The sequence below is a fragment of the Desmodus rotundus genome, chromosome 11, assembly GCF_022682495.2.
Source record: "Desmodus rotundus isolate HL8 chromosome 11, HLdesRot8A.1, whole genome shotgun sequence".
In the NCBI taxonomy this organism is placed as follows: Eukaryota; Metazoa; Chordata; class Mammalia; order Chiroptera; family Phyllostomidae; genus Desmodus; species Desmodus rotundus.
Window position 1 is genome coordinate 84003351 of NC_071397.1, and position 6000 is coordinate 84009350.

Here is a 6000-nt window from a genome sequence, read left to right on the forward strand (position 1 = left end):
AATTCAAGATGTTGTTTTTCATGGCCATATTTATCATTTTGTTTAGAATAGCCAATTTGTATAACCATTCTCTTAAATAATTCTATGTAGATTTACAATTATTGGAAGTACATGGATATATACATTTAAAATATTTACACTTTAAATGGTGTTATTTTTTCAAAGTTAAAATACTTAATACTAGAGCCACTGAACTTACTAAAATCCTTCATAACAGTAATATTTCTTAACTATTTTAATCTATAAATGAAGATTTGATTAATGAGTTATATTGATATAAATGAATTCTTATACTGGATATAGGACATCCTTTCATGCTTTTTCTGGTATTTTCCTTTTCTCAGAGGATGAAAATGCTTTTTTGAGCTTAAAACTAGCATCATTTTTAGAATAAGACAGAGAGTGAGAAAAGGTATAAATTAAGAAATTCTTTAAATTTCTCTAATACTTTTTGTTCTAATATAAAACCTTACTATCCTTTAGAAAACAAGAACAGGTTACAACTTTCTCTTTTCACTCCAGAAGCTCTAGGATAACTTAATAATTTTCAAGAAACATCAATGTGTAATGAACAGGGAGGAAATTAACTAGAGAAATAATCCAGATATAATTTGGGCTCTTTGGAAATAGGGGAAAAGCATGAGCTGTGCCACAGATTCCAGGGCTTCTGGCTATCACCATGTCTAGGCTTGCATAGGTGTGGCTTAGGCCTTTAAGTTGTGGTGCACTTTATTTATAAATGATATTTAATGGTGAAGCTGCTGAGTACCAGGACAAAAATATGACCAGGACAAAAATTTCTCATCATGCACAGGTTTTGCTGCTGCGGACACAGGACAGCAAAACAGAAACCCACTGCTCTATACCTGGCCCCTCCCTCCCGTTCTCAGGGAAGCAGGTGTCAAAGGCTTGAATGCCAGCAAGAACAGAAAATTCAACGTACAGACATCGCCACCCACTTGTGGCCCTCACCAAGTGCTCATTCATTTCAAAGGAAGTCCTCTTTTCTCTCACACTTTTTTTCTATTGACTTTATTGGGATGACCTTGACTAAAAAAATTATATAGGTTTCAGGTGTACAATTCTATAATACGTCATCTGTGTATTGTTTTGTATGTTCACCACCCCAAGTCAAGTCTCCTCCCATCACCACTTATCCCCCTTCACCTTCTTCTACCTCCTCCCACCCCCTCTTCTGGTAATCACCATACTGTTGTCTGTGTCTATGAGATTTTTTGTTTTGCTTAATCCCTGCACCATTTTCACCCAGCCCCATAACCCACACTGATTTGTTTCATCCACCAACTTTATTATCTAACGATAGAGTGAACAGTTGCCTTGTCTTCATCACTGAATTGTCTTTATCCCAACCACAAGTTGTTGGGCGCCCTCGTCTATATATAACTATGCCTCCCCTGAACTTGGAGAAAGACACATAGCACCTGCTGTCCATCCAGAAGCTATTTTAAGCTTTTCTAAAAGGAGCTGTGGCATTTAGCACTTTACCCTTGGAAATCAAGGGAAGAGAGTAGTTTTTAATACAAATTGAAAACAGTAAACATTTATTGGCTTAAATACTTATGTGGGTTTTAAAGTGTTAGGAAGTCTTCTTAGAATGTTATAAAATCTAGAGTAAAGCCAACTTCTAAGCAATGAATTTAGAACTGACTCTCTGTAGGAGTATTAGTGTGGCTAGTCTAAATGCGAGCATTTTGTTTGTATTAGCTTTATTCTTCATTGATCAGAGACAGTAATCATTGATGTTTTTATGTTAATCCCACGGGTAGCCTTTAAACTTCATGCACCACATTTACTTTAAAATGGAATAACTGAGTCATTGTAAACCACAGGACGACTCAATTCTTAAAAGTAGCCTCAAGATAAATCAACAAAAGGGAGAAAAACCCGTCAAAGAACTGTGACTTTTCAATCCTCTTGTTCTAGATTAATTTTTCAGCAAAAAACTATTCCTAAATTTTATCCTCTGTAAACTTCATTGCCTGCTTTTTCCTCCGCTGGGAGACAATTTTTCCCTTGAACCAGCAGTCCCAGCAGATTATCACACACACACATCCCTTCCTGAGCAACACATTGTAATTATAAATAAAACAATGGAAAGTTCTTCAACAGTTCACTGGCAATCTCACTGCTGCAAGTTTCGAACACTACAAACCGCACCCCACATCTCACACTGCTTGGGGGAGTGTTTGTCACACTTACCAGAGGGCAAGAAGCTAAGCAGAGAGAGTAAAGGAGAGGCAAAGAGGCAGCAAAAAGCTAGTCAGAACAGCAGCAGCAGCAGCAGGCGAAGGAAGGCGGCTGTGTTCTTACAGGGGAGAGAGAAACCGAATACACACACGCACACACCAGGCAGCAGGAGCCCCGGGAGGGGGAGGGGAGAGGAACACCGTATGACACAGCAAGAGAGAAATGCACCCCAGCTTCAGTAGCTGTCTCCCGGGCAAAAATCTTACGGAGGAGAAGCAGCTGGTAGATCTTATCAGACTCCACGTTTTGCCCTTTGAGAAACTTAAACTCTCAGTATATAGCCCCTTTGCCAGTGCAGTTTTTCACCATTGTTGTTCTTTGGAGCCAAGATCAGTTTTCCTATTTCTTGGTTTCTTTCCAGCGTGGTCTATGATTCATCTCCTTTTTCCTCTTCGTATGCTAGCTGAATGAGTGTCAGGTTTCTTATAGGAATCATGGAAATAGAAAAACAATGGCAAAACAGAGAGGGGGTGGTGCAGCTACTTTAATTCCGATGTCATGGTCTGCCTTGTTTGAGAAGTACGAAACGCGGATTTAGACGGCTCTCCGGCGGCGGGTTTAGTGCCCTCTTCTGTGCATGGTAATTGGGGTGACCTCCGATCCCACGTCTTAGTTGGGGGGCTGCCCTGATGTCTCAGATGAGTCCTCAGGGAAGCAGTTGCTTTTTCATCTTTAGTTGGAGGCTTCTCCACCTTCCTAAACAGTGTTTCCAGGTTTTTCCCACCCTTTCTAAACCCTCAACCCGCTCTTTAATTCCTCAGAAGATGATCCTCCTTCCCATGCACTGTAAGACTTCTCTTAATCCTACATCCAGCCCCCTTTTCTGTCTGTCTCGGGAGAATGTGTTTCCACACTTCTCCAAAGTGGATTCCTCCATCGAGTTTCTGCTCTTGGGACTGGCCAGACGTTGTGACACCCCTGTGGTAGGCAGGATAATGCCATTGGAAGAACATCCAGACCCTAATCCCAGGAACTTGTGGATATGTTACTTATTTTACATGGTGAAAGGGACTTTGCAGATGTGAGTTAGGGATACTGAGGTGGGGAGATGTCCAGAATTGTCTGGATGGGCCCAATGGAGTCACAACCATACTTATGAAAGAAAGGGGGAGGTAGAAGCGTCAGAGTCAGAAAAGCAGATTTGGTGACTCAAGCCGAGGTCAGAATGGTGTGGGGCTGCAAACCGAGGAGTCTCTGGAAGCTTGGAAAGGCAAGAAAATGAATTTTTCTCTAGAAGGACTGTAATTCTGTTGACATCTGATGTTAGCAGTGAAACTCATTTGGGATATCTACCCTCCCAAACTGTAAAATAATAAATTTGTGTTGTTTTAAGCCATTAGATTTGTGGTAAATTGTTATCATAGCAAGGAGAAATTAAAATATCCTACCCTTTGACTTTCCCCGCCCCGTTCTCCAAGTTCAGGGGGGCATCAATTATAAACAGATGAGTGTACCCAACAAGTAAAGGTCAAGATAAAGAAATTTCAGTGATAAAGACAATCAAACTGTTTACTGTATCATTTGATAATAAAGTTGGTGAATTAAAAGGGGTGAGAGAAAAAGTACTTCCTTTTAAGTAATGAATACTTGGTGAGGCCGCAAGTGGGTGATATTCTATATTGAATTGCAACAAAGTGAACCAGTGAGATCAGTCAGTAAATACAAACAATAAATGAGTGATTCTCAAATTTAAGTAATATATATTAACAGAATAACTTAATGTTGAAGTTCATTTAAAGGGAGAAAAGACCTTGCCATGTTTAACTAAATTATTACATTATTATTTGTACTAGTATTTATATATGTATATATATACACATATATACTAATATAAAAATAAGTATAAACTTCTGATGTGTATTGTTATTAAATATTACAAACTTTTAAGACATATTACCTAAAGCCCTAAAACATCAATAAATGCAATTTAAATTAACAACATTGCTTTTATATGACAGATAATATTTTGCTGCACCCAAGCTGCGACTTAAAATATGAATATGGTACTGACTGTTGAGTTCAAGGACCTCTTTGACAGTGTGCTTTGTAAAATGATTCATTTTCTTTACCAGTCTACTCAAATTATTACATAAGTTTTGTTCACATTACCTGCCGTCATTTCTTTCTTTTTCATTTTCAGAGATAGAAGAAGGTAGGGTGGAAGAGAGGGAGAGAAACGTCAATTGGTTGCCTCTTGTTTGCCCTGAAATGGGGACCTGACCCACAACCCACACATGTGCCCTGACAGGGAATTGAACCTGCGATCTTTTGGTATGTAGGCTGGTGCTCAATCCACTGAGCTACACCAGCCAGGGCTACCTGCCATCATCTCAATTGGACTTTGTTTGATACAAATGCATCATTTACTGCTCTTTCTCACTTTCCTGCAGTTATGAATACAGTGCTACTTGGTGCTCGCTACCTTGATTAGACAAACACATGATAGTGAAGCTACCCAAATGATCCAGAATGGGCTTATACATTTTAAATTAAATTTCATTAAATGTATCGGGGTGACAGTGGTGAATAAGATCATGTAGGTTTCAAGTGTACATTTCGATGGTACTTGATCTGTATATTGCACTGTCTTTGCCACCGAAAGTCAAACCATCTTCCGTCACCATATATTAGGCCTCCTCTACTTCCCCACCACGCATCCCTCTGGCAGTCACCACAATGCTGCGTCCACAAGTTTCAGTTTTAGATCTCACATGTGAGGGAGATCCTATGGTTCTTAGCTTTTTCTGACTGACTCATTTCACTTAGCACACTATTCTCAAGGTCCATCCGTGTTGTCACAAATGGCAGTATTTCATCTTTTCTGTGGCTGACTAGTGTTCCATTGTGTATATGTGCACCACGTCGTCTTTGTCCAGTCGTCTGTCAGAGGACACTTCGGTTGTTTCCATGTCTTGGCCACTATGTGTAATGCTGCAATAAATGTAGGGGTGAATATATCTTTGTGAATAAATATTTTTGAGGTTTTTGGGTAGATACCCAGGAGAGGGATTGCTGGGTCATATGGTAACTCTATTCTTAATTTTTTGAGGAACTGCCAGACTGTTTTCCAAAGTGGCTGTACCAGTCTACATTCCCACCTACATTTTTAATTATAAATTAAATTAATACCACTGCACAAACCGTGGCTTCCAAGAATCCATCTATGGCCTGCTAGAGGCCCAGAGATCTAGAGTAGAGAATTTATGAAGACAAATTAACAGTGCTCCGTGTTTATTATAAAGTCAAGCTTTGTGTTACTGTAAAGGGTAAATTTTTTTTAAAAAAAGTTTTCAATTTTATGCAAATATTACAAAAATAGTTTAAAAATCAAATGATGTTAAAAAGCTCATCACAAGAAACAATAATCTCTACCTTCTCCTTGCCATGCTCCCCAGAAACAGTAAATGATATTAAACTGTTGCAGATATTTCTTCTGTGATTTACTTTCTCATTTGTAAATGCACCTACCTTGCTGTTCTTCAAGTCACCAGTTTTCGACGTTGCCTATTGTCTTCCTGTAATGATAGATGAAGGCAAATTATTGACACCCCTTTTTTTTCCCTCACTTCTCAGTAAAATTACATCTTATTTGTAATTTACATTCTCTGTTTTCAGTATTGAAATAAAATATAGTGCCAAATCAGGTAGAAAGAACACTGTGACTGTAGTTCCATTCTTTTGAAAATTTTTGTTTTTTCCTGGAGTTAATGATCACCTTCTTTCTTTTTATGT

At 38.7% G+C, this 6000-nt stretch overlaps 1 protein-coding gene across 1 annotated transcript in view; it reads right to left on the reverse strand.

The window, feature by feature from the left end:
- TXLNB (taxilin beta) overlaps positions 1-2374 on the reverse strand; it is a 43558-nt gene extending 41184 nt beyond the window's left edge. Inside the window, exon 1 of the mRNA XM_024552200.3 lies at positions 2221-2374. The gene's annotated coding sequence lies outside the window, so the exon portion shown is untranslated. The remainder of the gene's footprint in view (positions 1-2220) is intronic.
- Between the last annotated feature and the right edge of the window lie 3626 nt (positions 2375-6000).